The 13,835-nt window shown below is 41.8% G+C and overlaps 1 long non-coding RNA gene across 1 annotated transcript; it reads right to left on the reverse strand.

Moving 5' to 3' along the window:
• Positions 1–396: 396 nt before the first annotated feature.
• LOC106599917 (uncharacterized) lies at positions 397–13,783 on the reverse strand. Its single transcript, XR_001327618.2, has 2 exons — positions 13,540–13,783; positions 397–1,131 (listed from the first exon to the last, which is right to left on the reverse strand). It is a non-coding gene; the product is annotated as an uncharacterized lncRNA (long non-coding RNA).
• Positions 13,784–13,835: the final 52 nt, after the last annotated feature.

Below are 13,835 nucleotides of genomic sequence, written 5' to 3' on the forward strand. Positions count from 1 at the left end.
CTCATTTCAGCCATAGTTTGAAATTGTGTCATCACAATAATCTAATATAAACAATGTTGTCGTACAATATTTGTATGACAAATGTTTATCAAACAGAAACATTTAATTTTAATAAATGTTAATGTGCCACATCATTAGTAGGCCTATGCTTGATGAAATAATACATTTTCTCCTCCAAATAAATACTATGTGAGATTCAGCCTAAATTGAAAGCAGCGTTACCTGGGGGTTCTTCAGTTAGAAAGCCAGTAGGATACTGCACCCGCTACACAACATTATTTTATAATGTGCACACTATTTACCCCTAGATTGCTCCAGGCTAATGTCTCAATAATTTTGACTCCTTTCTCAGGTCCTTCACACAAAGGACTTAACTAATGATCCATGGACAAAATGAAGCATTTAAATGTATTCATTAATCATTCATATCCAGCTCATTGAAAATGCTAAACTTCCACAAAATTAAGATTGAACATTGAAAAGTGATTGAGGGAGACAGCTTTCTAGGAGAGCACAGTGAGAGAGAAAAGAGAGAGGGAGAAAAAAAATTAAACAACAAAAACAGGGCTTAATGTCTACCGAGAGGAAGTTGTTTTGCTTCGGCATTGGTCAGGGTGGTCGAGGTGATGTACTAAGTGCTAGTTAAGGTCACGGAGGGTTTTAGTAGTCGTAATTAGATCTCGAAATCTGGAGAAGCGTAGAGTTTCTGTCAACACTGCCTGTAATTATTCTCTTTTCCAATTAATGGTGACATAGATTAATTATCTGATGAGGCAAAGCCAATTGCAATCATTCACCCAGCTAAAATTAGATCAGTCCTGACAGCAGCATGAAAGTCACCTGTTTCATTGTTATGGATCTGCTGCTGGTAAGAGAGAGAGAGGGGGCATAGTGAGTTAGTGAAGCGTACAGGGGTAAGTAAGTTGTCTGGGACCAGGTGAATGTCCAATTACGCTGTTATCTGAACTGTAGGCATCTTCTTCTTGTTCAATCCAATGGCATCCGGACCCGCTTGTTTGTTCTCTGCTGCTGTCTCTATTGTCGCAGCATGATCACTGTTGCTGTAGTTGAGTCATCTGCCACTGACTACAGGAAAGCAGAGATGCGCTGGATTGCTTCTGACAACTCCTCCTGTTTGAATGAGGGAGCAAACAGAGTCAATGAATACCAGCTAATTAAGAAAACAGAGTGACGACAGTCGATGGATGACGTTGAGTCGAGGAGGCTAGAGAGGAGAGAAGCAGCCGTTTGGCGACAGACACAGACATACAGATAACTCTAGTGTCGGTTTGATACACTTTCGGTTCTCGGTCTATCTGTTTCACTACTTGCTGTTCGCTCATCAGGCTGTCTAGAGATATTGAGAGTAGGTTACACCCAGCGTCTTGAAGGAGAGAGCAATAATGAGAACAAGAGAGAGAGGATCCTGGTTGAATCGTGGTAAAGGTTCAGTGCGCCTCTGTTTTAAAAACCTCAGAATCCAGTTTGTCTATTAAACTGCCTGGCACTGTCAACCAGCTTGGGAATCTGAACCGGCCTAGCCATGCAGACATTCTCTGACTAACAATTATATCAGAAACAGGATTTTTGGATTACTGTCTCTGGAGACCGGGGCTAGTGCTCGTCTGCTGCTATCATTACTGGCCATTCAACAAGCACTCTGCACTGTGAGCCTTGCCGCTGTTAACCATTGTCAATTATGCCATCCCTGGTGAAAACTGTCAGAACACAAAAATTCAACTGCCAGTTCTGGCAGCAGTGTTACAGGATGACAGCGCCTCCACCACCCCACCACCACACACAAAACGCACTCACATGCCCACCATCCCACACTCCCCGGGTTCCCCAACCCACCGCCCACTGCCTCCTTGTCTGTGAGGCCATGCAGTATGCAGTTTTCAATAATGGTTCTTAAGGCCGGTCTGCGATTAAAATATAAGTACAAAAAATATATATATATATATATATTTTTTGTGAAAAATAATAATTTTAGGAATATCGCTAGCTGCAACAGAATATCATCGTGGATACCATTATTATGTCTCTGGGCCCAGTATGAAGGAAGTTAGAGGTAGTTTCATGAGCCAATGCCAACTAGCATTAGCGCAATTACTGGAAGTCTAGAGGAAAAGTTTGCATGCTAGCTGTTCGTGTTCATTCAACTCTTGGGAAGTAGGTAAATGGCTTCATTGCCAAAATCTCGAACTATCCCTTTAATATGGAGGACATTACAGTCATTGGAGTCTTTTTTTTTCTGGGTTCGAAAATTGTTAGGCGGGCCACCTAAGTGGTAATTTCTGGGATTGAAATATAGTTTAGAATCAAAATAAAATCAAAGTTTATTGGTTGCATACACAGATTTGCAGATGTTATCACAGGTGCAGCGAAATGCTTGTGTTTTTATCTCCAACAGTGCAGTAATAAAACATAGCAATACTAAACAATACTTACATAATCCAAAAAGTGCAAATATAAATTAAGGACTATCAGAACAAGCAATGTCAGAGTCCGGAATATATATATATACTGCTCAAAAAAATAAAGGGAACAATAAAATAACACATCCTAGATCTGAATGAATGAAATAATCTTATTAAATACTTTTTTCTTTACATAGTTGAATGTGCTGACAACAAAAATCACACAAAAATAATCAATGGAAATCCAATTTATCAACCCATGGAGGTCTGGATTTGGAGTCACACTCAAAATTAAAGTGGAAAACCACACTACAGGCTGATCCAACTTTGATGTAATGTCCTTAAAACAAGTCAAAATGAGGCTCAGTAGTGTGTGTGGCCTCCACGTGCCTGTATGACCTCCCTACAACGCCTGGGCATGCTCCTGATGAGGTGGCGGATGGTCTCCTGAGGGATCTCCTCCCAGACCTGGACTAAAGCATCCGCCAACTCCTGGACAGTCTGTGGTGCAATGTGGCGTTGGTGGATGGAGCGAGACATGATGTCCCAGATGTGCTCAATTGGATTCAGGTCTGGGGAACAGGCGGGCCAGTCCATAGCATCAATGCCTTCCTCTTGCAGGAACTGCTGACACACTCCAGCCACATGAGGTCTAGCATTGTTTTGCATTAGGAGGAACCCAGGGCCAACCGCACCAGCATATGGTCTCACAAGGGGTCTGAGGATCTCATCTCGGTACCTAATGGCAGTCAGGCTACCTCTGGCGAGCACATGGAGGGCTGTGCGGCCCCCCAAAGAAATGCCACCCCACACCATGACTGACCCACCGCCAAACCGGTCATGCTGGAGGATGTTGCAGGCAGCAGAACGTTCTCCACGGCGTCTCCAGACTCTGTCACGTCTGTCACGTGTGTTCAGTGTGAACCTGCTTCATCTGTGAAGAGCACAGGGCGCCAGTGGCGAATTTGCCAATCTTGGTGTTCTCTGGCAAATGCCAAACGTCCTGCACGGTGTTAGGCTGTAAGCACAACCCCCACCTGTGGACGTCGGGCCCTCATACCACCCTCATGGAGTCTGATTCTGACCGTTTGAGCAGACACATGCACATTTGTGGCCTGCTGGAGGTCATTTTGCAGGGCTCTGGCAGTGCTCCTCCTGCTCCTCCTTGCACAAAGGCGGAGGTAGCGGTCCTGCTGCTGGGTTGTTGGCCACCTCCACGTCTCCTAATGTACTGGCCTGTCTCCTGGTAGCGCCTCCATGCTCTGGACACTACGCTGACAGACACAGCAAACCTTCTTGCCACAGCTCGCATTGATGTGCCATCCTGGATGAGCTGCACTACCTGAGCCACTTGTGTGGGTTGTAGACTACGTCTCATGCTACCACTAGAGTGAAAGCACCGCCAGCATTCAAAAGTGACCAAAACATCAGCCAGGAAGCATAAGAACTGAGAAGTGGTCTGTGGTCACCACCTGCCGAACCACTCCTTTATTGGGGGTGTCTTGCTAATTGCCTATAATTTCCACCTGATGTCTATTCCATTTGCACAACAGCATGTGAAATTTATTGTCAATCAGTGTTGCTTCCTAAGTGGACAGTTTGATTTCACAGAAGTGTGATTGACTTGGAGTTACATTGTGTTGTTTAAGTGTTCCCTTTATTTTTTTGAGCAGTGTATATATATATATATATGTGTGTGTGTGTGTGTGTGTGTGTGTGTGTGTGTGTGTGTGTGTGTGTGTGTGTGTGTGTACAATACATGTCAAAAGTTTCGACACACCTACATTTGAAGTCGGAAGTTTACATACACTTAGGTTGGAGTCATTAAATCTCGTTTTTCAACCACTTCGCAAATTTCTTGATAACAAACTATAGTTTTGGCAAGTCGGTTAGGACATCTACTTTGTGCATGACACAATAATTAAATTAATTAATTAATTAAACAATTGTTTACAGACAGATTATTTCACTTATAATTCACTGTGTCACAATTCCAGTGGGTCAGAAGTTTACATACACTAAGTTGACTGTGCCTTTAAACAGCTTGGAAAATTCCTGAAAATGATGTTATGGCTTTGGAAACTTCTGATAGGCTAATTGACATAATTTGAGTCAATTGGAGGTGTACCTGTGGATGCATTTCAAGGCCTACCTTCCAACTCAATGCCTTTTTGCATGACATCATAGGAAAATCCAAAAGAACTTAGCCAAGACCTTCCAAACGCATAAAGGTACCACTTTCATCTGTACAAACAATAGTACGCAAGTATAAACATCATGGGACCAATCAGCTGTCATACCGCTCAGGAAGGAGACGCATTCTGTCTCCTAGAGATGAACGTATTTTGGTGCGAAAAGTGCAAATCAATCCCAGAACAACAGCAAAGGACCTTGTGAAGATGCTGGAGAAAACAGGTACAAAAGTATCTATATCCACAGTGAAACGAGTCCTATATCGACATAACCTGAAAGGCCCCTCAGCAAGGAAGAAGCCACTGCGCCAAAACTGCAATAAAAAAAGCCAGACTACAGTTTGCAACTGCATATGGGGACAAAGATCGTACTTTTTGGAAAAAATGTCCTCTGGTCTGATGAAACAAAAATAGAACTGTTTGGCCATAATGACCATCATTATGTTTGGAGGAAAAAGGGGGGGGCTTGCAAGCTGAAGAACACCATCCCAACCGTGAAGCACATGGGTGGCAGTATCATGTTGTGGGGGTGCTTTGCTGCAGGAGGGACTGGTGCACTTCACAAAATAGATGGCATCATGAGGGAGGAAAATATGTGGATATATTGAAGTAACATCTCAAGACATCAGTCAGGAAGTTAAAGCTTGGTTGCAAATGGGTCTTCCAAATGGACAATGACCCCAAGCATACTTCCAAAGTTGTGGCAAAATGGCTTAAGGACAACAAAGTCAAGGTATTGGAGTGGCCATCACAAAGCCCTGACCTCAATCCGATAGAACATTTGTGGGCAGAACTGAAAAAGCGTGTGCGAGCAAGGAGGCCTACAAACCTGACTCGGTTACACCAGCTCTGTCAGGAGGAATGGGACAAAATTCACCCAACTTATTGTGGGAAGCTTGTAGAAGGCTACCCGAAACGTTTGACCCAAGGTAAACAATTTAAAAGCAATGCTACCAAATACCAATTGAGTGTATGTAAACTTCTGACCCACTGGGAATGTGATGGAAGAAATAAAAGCTGAAATAAATCTTTCTCTACTATTATTCTGACATTTCACATTCTTAAAATAAAGTCATGATCTTAACTGACCTAAGACAGGGATTCTTTTTTTGTTTAAATGTATTAAAGGTAAGGTGTATGTAAACTTCAGACTTCAACTGTACCTACTTATTCAGGGGTTTTTCTTTATTTTTACGATTTTTGTCACAGTTGTCGTAGGATGAAGGAGCGGACCAAAGCGCAGCGTGTGTATCGTTCCACATTTTCTTTATTAAACTGTGAAACTATGCAATACATACAAATAAACTAAAGAACAAAAACAACAAACCGTGACGAAGAGGTGAAAACATACACTAACTCAAAAACAATCTCCCACAAAAACAACTACTTAAGTATGATCTCCAATTAGAGACAACGATGACCAGCTGCCTCTAATTGGAGATCATCCCAAAAAAACAACAACATAGAAATACAAAAACTAGAACATAACAACATACAAAATCTAAACTAGAAAAAAACCCTGTCACGCCCTGACCTACTCTACCATAGAAAATATCAGCTTTCTATGGTCAGGACGTGACAATTTTCTACATTGTAGAATAATAGTGAAAGACATCAAAACTATGAAATTACACAAATGGAATAATGTAGTAACCAAAAAAAGTGTTAAACAAATCAAAATATATTTTATATTATACATTCTTCATGATAGTCACCCTTTGCCTTGTGACAGCTTTGCATACACTTGGCACTCTCTCAACCAGCATCACCTGGAAAACTTTTCCAACAGTCTTGAAGGAGTTCCCACATATGCTGAGCACTTGTTGGCTTCTTTTCCTTCACTCATCCCAAAACATCTCAATTGGGTTGAGGTCTGGTGATTGTGGAGGCCAGGTCATCAGCACTCCATCACTCTCCTTCTTGGTCAAATAGCCCTTACACACACTGGAGGTGTGTTTTGGGACATTGTCCTATTGAAAAACAAATGATAGTCCCACTAAGCGCAAAACAGATGGGATGGTGTAACGCTGCAGAATGCTGTGGTAGCCATGCTGGTTGTGTGCCTTGATTTCTATATAAATCACAGACAGTGTCACCAGCCAAGCACCCCCACAGCATCACACCTCCTTCTCCATGCTTCATGGTGGGAACCACACATGCGGACATCATCCCTTCACCTACTCTGCATCTCACAAAGACACGGCGGATGGAACCAAAAATCTCAAATTTGGACTCATCAGACCAAAGGACAGATTTACACCAGTTTAATGTCCATTGCTTGTGTTTCTTGGCCCAAGCAAGTCTCTTCTTCTTATTGGTGTCCTTTAGTAGTGGTTCCTTTGCAGCAATTCGACCATGAAGGCCTGATTCACGCAGTCTCCTCTGAACAGTTGATGTTGAGATGTGTCTGTTACTTGAACTCTGTGAAGCATTTATTTGGGCTGCAATCTGAAGTGCAGTTAGCGCTAATGAACTTATCCTCTGCAGCAGAGGTAACTCAGGGTCTTTCTTTCCTGTGGTGGTCCTCATGAGACCCAGTTTCATCATAGTGCTTGATGGTTTTTGCGCCTGCAACTTTCCGGATTGACTGACCTTCATGTCTTGAAGTAATGATGGACTGTCGTTTCTCTTTACTTATTTGAACTGTTCTTGCCATAATATGGACTTGGTCTTTTACCCTACCTTGTCACAACACAACTGATTGGCTCAAACGCATTAAGAAGGAAAGAAATTCCACAAATGAACTTTTAACAAGGCACACCTGTTAATTGAAATGCATTCCAGGTGACTACTGCATGAAGCTGGTTGAGAGAACGCCAAGCGTGTGCAAAGCTGTAATCAAAGCAAAGGGTGGCTACTTTGAAGAATATATCAAATATAAAATATATTTGTATTTATTTTTGTTTACTACATGAGTCCATATCTGTTACTTTAGTTGAAAACTGTTGTTCTCATTAAAGAAGCAATAAAACGGGCCTTCTTTAGACTAGTTGAATATCTGGAGCATCAACATTTGTGGGTTTGATTACAGGCTCAAAATGGCCAGAAACAAAGAACTTTCTTCTGAAACTAGTCAGTCTTTTCTTGTTCTGAGAAATTAAGGCTATTCCATGCGAGAAATTGCCAAGAAACTAAAGATCTTGTACAACGCTATGTACTACTCCCTTCGCAGAACAGCGCAAACTGGCTTTAACCAGAATAGAAAGAGGAGTGGAAGGCCCCGGTGCACAACTGAGCAAGAAGACAAGTACATTAGAGTGTCTAGTTGTGCTAACATAATTGCAAAAGGGTTTTCTAATGATCAATTAGCCTTTTAAAATGATCAACTTGGATTAGCTAACACAACGTGGAATTGGAACACAGGAGTGATGGTTGCTGATAATGGGCCTTTGTATGCCTGTGTAGATATTTCATTGAAAATCAGCCGTTTCCAGCTACAATAGTAATTTACAACATTAACAATGTCTACACTGTCGTGTCTTTGGCATCATTAAAACGGAAGACATGTTTATCAAATAACTCTCTGTAATTATTATTACGCGATTAAACTGATTAATCGTGTAACTGTAATTAACTAGGAGGTCGGGGCACCAAGGAAAATATTCATATTACAAAGTTATAATTTTCCTAAAAAACTTTCAGATATCATAATATCTGATCTCTGAGTCTTCTGATTTAATGACGTATTCTTTACCTCGTCAGTCCCATTCCAAACGTCGTAAATTGTTGGTTATCTGCACGGACCCAGTCTTCACTATGAGTCATCCATACATCAATTGTCTTAAAATAATTTATTTACTAACTAAATAATTCACAGAAATGCATAACACAGATATGGTTACAAGGAAATGATAGGAGAATGTGCCCTAGTGGGCTAAACCGGCATGGCGGCTTGTTAGACAAAAGGGGAGTGTGGGTCAGCTGAGAATGCACTACAGAGTTGATAAATATTAACAATTGAAATGCTAAGCCTTTGCACATGAACGCTCACTCATTCGGGACAATTGCAATCAATATATATATTTACGCTCAGTGTGTCGTCGGGATCTTTGTTGAAAAGTTATGTTCTGTTGGAGAGTTTTGTCCTCGCGTTCTCTCTCTCGGTTAGAATGGATATTTCAAAGTGACATTCATTAACCTCTTGGCGTTCCCCTAGGATAGGGGGCGCTAAAGCGATTTTTGAAAAAAATTCGTGCCCATTTTAAACGGCCTCCTACTCAAACTCAGAAGCTAGGATATGCATATAATTAATACATGTGGATAGAAAACACCCTAAAGTTTCTAAAACTGTTTGAATGGTGTCTGTGAGTATAACAGAACTCATATGGGAGTCAAAACCCCGAGACAGATGGAAACAGGAAGTGGAATTCTGAATTGCGAACTAAACTTCATCACGTTGCCTATTAATCACCCTGTGAGCTATGGTTCATTGAGCACTTCCTATTGCTTCCACTAGATGTCCCCAGTCTTTACAAAGTGGTTTGAGTCTCCTACTGTTAAAACTGAATGAATGAGACGCAGTGGAACGTGGTCACACGGAGAGGGCCATCACCATTATGACGCCGGCGCCCCTGGTTACCCTCCCCTTTCAAAATGTTTTGAAACACAATGCAATCGTCCTCCTTGAATCTTATTGGCTCTCTTGTTGAAAAACGCCCTGAAGATTTATGTTATACAACGTTTGACATGTTTGAACGAACCTAAATGAGAAAAAAAATGCATTTTCTCGAAATGGCTGTCCCGTGGCCGACGAAGCATTTGGATCAGCTTTCAGACGCGCTAACAAGAACAAGCTCTTGGAACATAAAGGAGTAATTTTTTCGAACGAAAATACATTTGTTGTGGACCTGGAAGTGCTTTCTGATGAAGACAACCAAAGGTAAGGGATTATTGACAATAGTATACAAGACTAGATGTGATATGCGATTGTTCCAAGATGGCGCTGACCTGTAACGTTAGCCTATTTTTCAGAGTATCGCATCCCCTTTCATCGCAAAGTATGATTACCCAGTAAAGTTCATTTTAAATCTGGCATTACAGGTGCTTTCAAGAGATATTCATCTATAAATCTTAGAGTGACAATATTACATTTTAAAAATGTTTTCGAATAGTAATTTTGTAAATTGTAGCTCTGTTTCATCGGATGCATTTGAGGGAAAATAGTTAGTCAACGTTACGCACCGATGTAAAATTCTGTTTTTATATATAAATATGAACTTTATCGAGCAAAAGAATGCATGTATTGTGTAACATGATGTCCTAGGTGTGTCATCTGATGAAGATTGTCAAAGGTTAGTGCTGCATTTAGCTGTTTTTGGTTATTTGTGATGCATGTGGTTGGTCGGAAAATGGCTATGTGGCTACTTTTACGATATACTTCTCTAACATAATCTAATGTTTTGCTTTTGCTGTAAAGCCTTTTTGAAATCGGACAACGTGGTTCGATTCAGGAGAGGTGTATCTATAAAACGATATAATTTGAAAAAAAAAAAAATGTAATTATTAAATTTTGTTATGCTAATGGCGATATGATTTTTCGCTGGATGTCCGTCCAGGCCGCACAGGGGTTAATGTCATTATAGGACGGATGTTTCATCGGTCTTCGCATTCAATGATACCGAATCCCTAGCTGCAGACTAGTAATTCATATCAAAGACTTGTTATTATTCTGTCGGTATCAATAGTCTAAGGGTTTAACCACGTGGTATGGTTAAAGTTCAGAACGAGGAATGCATGGTCAAACCTTGGCCCTCTCTTCTCGAGGTAAGCTGGTCTGGTGATAGAAAATCTGGGTGGGGTTTAAATTCGGAACATAGAAAAGGCTGTCTCATGACGCCAGGTCTTGTCTGTGTCCCTGGGGGCGTGCCAAGAACTTAGTTAAGACTCCAAAGGGAATTTGAGTTTCCTTCATTAAACAGTCCAAAATCACATTTACACAATTTCACAAACAGTTCCAGCCTTATTCATTCATTTTATACAACCATTAGATATAAGTCTCACAACTGAGGCTATTATATAAACAGAGCCATGGTAATGTGGCCGTATTGTCTCTCATGAGTTTCACAAAATTGTACCAAATGGACCAGTTCGTAGCTGGATTCTTCACCGATCTTCTATACCTTCTCCAGAACATAAATGTCGTTCGGTTCCCCAGTCCTGTGAGGTGGAAGAATTCCTTTGTCTCTCTATGAAAACACTCTGTGTCTTTATACTGTGGCAATGAGGCGGGACATTGTCTTAGGAATTTCCGACCGCTCAAACAGGGCCTGAGTAGGGGGAGGTAGGGGGATGGTACATAGAAAACCCAAAGAGGGCAACGTCATGACAACACTGTATTTCTGATCAATGTGATGTTATTTTAATGGACAAAAAAAAAGTTTTTCTTTCAAAAACAAGGACATTTCTAAGTGACCCCAAACTTTTGAATGGTAGTGTATAGTTAATCCATTTTAGAATACGGCTGTAACGTAACAAAATGTGGAAAAAGTCAAGGGGTGTGAATACTTTCCGAAGGCACTGTATATTTTTAAATAATACCATCTTTGAGAACTAACAATCAAATAAACGCTTGACAGTCAGGGAGAATCGAGAGAAAAAAACGGCATACAGGGCCCATTGACATGCCCATTGACTTTGTTCTAAAGTTTGTGCAGAGGAACACAGCATTAGCGATAGCACAATGCATAGAATTGCAGGAAATTGCCAAACTGTGTAGAATTGCCAGAAATTTGCTTCAAAACGGCTAAATGTTCTCTCAGTTCAATTGAATCATTTGTAGAACAGCAATATTTCTCTACCGCCAAGATACCTTTATGTTTCTATGTTAGTTTACACTCCTCTTCCAATTGACTGTGGGGAGGTCAGAATAATGAAACTGTCTACCAAATCTATTAATTTACTTGCCATTATTATTCACCTGATGATAAGACAAGACATTATTTATTTATTGTTAACTAACATACGATGTAGGTCCCTGGGTCGCTGATTTGCGTGGGCGGGGGTCCCTGGGAAAGAAAAGTTTGAAAACTCCTGTGGAAGGGTGTTTGGGTATAAAGCATGTGTTTCTCTGAGGGGATTTGGTTTTAAAGTGCACACTTCACAGAGGGTCTTTGTGTTACAAGTATGCATTGCTTACAGTCTTTATTTTTAAGTGTACACTACTCATGCACAACTCGGCATGTCTCTTTGTTAAAGTGTGGACTATTCTAAGGGGACTCTGTTAAATTGTGCATTACTCTTAGTAAGGACCCTGAGTCTAAGCTGTGCGTAGTGCGTAGTAAAGTCTGCTCTAGTCTGGAGGAGCCCGGTTGGGGGTTTAAAGTGAGTAGCTGCTCTGCTCTGAGGGACCCTGTGCTGGGCTGTGACGGGTGACGGTGCGCTGCGCTTCAATACACCAGCTCTTTTGTCCTTCACACTCTGCAGCTCCCTGATAGCTCCTCCCTACTCCCCCTCCTCCTTTTCCTCATCCTCCATGCTCCACTCCTCCCTGCTCTGCTCTCCCCCTGCTCTGCTCTGTGTTCAGCCACCTTGGGCCTCCCCTCTGCTCCTCAGGGCTAGGCCTGGGAGACATGACTGCACCCTTCCTCTCTGAATGACTGACTGGCAGTAATGTCTGGCTGGACAAGACCCATCAAAAAGCATGTTGGCAATAAAAATGGGGAAGGAATGGATGGAGAGGAAAATCATCACTAAACATGTTATTGCTCACTGTGTAGCGAAGAATAGAGACAGAGGGTCTGAAATGATGTTGAATGAGATCAGTTCTATCTGGGAATAAGTCGGATCGAATCAAATCAGTTGAATTATATTTGAATCGCAATACTTGTATTGTCTAGGTCTGTGGGACGGACCTAGATAATAGTAGTGCTAGATTGGGAACAGCCGATCGACATGGTTGGTTGTCACACCGGGAGAGCAAGGGGAAGGAAACAATGCTAACTGTAAACACCTCTGTATAAAATATATAATGGCTATGAGAAAATGTGAATGGTTCCATGGTTGAATGGCACCTGCCTGCTACAGTATGACGGTCGGTGAGGGTGCTACAGGACAGGACAGTTGATAAAGATTCATCACTCTCCTTCTGTCCGCTTTGACCTCCTCTCACGTCCCACCACATATTATCCACCCATTATCCAGTAATTGAAGATCTCCACTTCTCCATGCAACCCTGCAGATTCAGAATACGTGCCTACTCCTTTTCCAGAGAAACATGAGAAAGGTAGCTTGGGGTATTTCAACCAACGAACACAGGAGGTGTTGTAGTTGTACCATAGATAGGTATCCAGCAGTAACACCCAACACAGCCAAAGCCTGAATGAGAAATGAGGTAAACTCATAACGTAGCCTATACAAAATAAAACAGAAGGTAGCTAGCTACGCAGCCAAATGTAATGTAGTGAATAAATAGGTGACCTAACGGTGTTAATGTATAGATATAGTTATCTGGAGAGGAGACAGAGCTAGCCTCAGACACCAGGTCACCGCATGCCATTGGCGCTCTCGCCGACACATCATCAATCACGTCACTGTGCTGGCGTTGTGACGACTGGATGTATGGCGGCGGCGTCTTTAACTCTAGCGTGATGACACTACAGAGAGCCATGGTGACTGGTGAATGTTTTACTGTGGGTTAGTGGACTGGTTAGTTCCTTGCAAATGAAGGCATAACGCTCAGCTCGCCGTGTTTTTAATGTGGGATGCCACACATGCTCAGCATTATATGAAGTTATTATACTGTTATAAATTATTATACTCCCATTCAATTAAAACATCTACTCAACCCATGGATCTTCCCAACCCTTTAAATATACTGTAGGACTAGGTAGGCAGATTGAAGAGTTGAAGAAAAACCCATTAAACTGAATGGTTATAATGTTGTCTGGGTGTGGATCCACACGGGAAAGTCCTATGAAACACATACATACCTGGATGGTTATTATTTTCTGGTTGTTCTCGTTAGAGAGGTTCTGGAAGCGGGCCAGTTCATCCAGGCTGTAGAGGCTGCGTTGTCTGAAGTATTTCACCACAGCTCTGTGCATCCTCTTCTGCAACAAAGAAAGCTAGGAGGGTGGGGGAGACAGGGAGAAAGAAGGAAAGAAGGAAGGGAAAGGAAAGGAGAGAAAAAGGAATTGGTAAGGCAGGAGAGGAAATTAATGGCAGTGTTCAAGAAGAATGATGGAGGGGAATAGAGAACGCAGTCAATAGCCCATTCTGCAGTACA

Source organism: Salmo salar, chromosome ssa03 (genome assembly GCF_905237065.1).
Source record: "Salmo salar chromosome ssa03, Ssal_v3.1, whole genome shotgun sequence".
NCBI classification, from domain to species: Eukaryota; Metazoa; Chordata; class Actinopteri; order Salmoniformes; family Salmonidae; genus Salmo; species Salmo salar.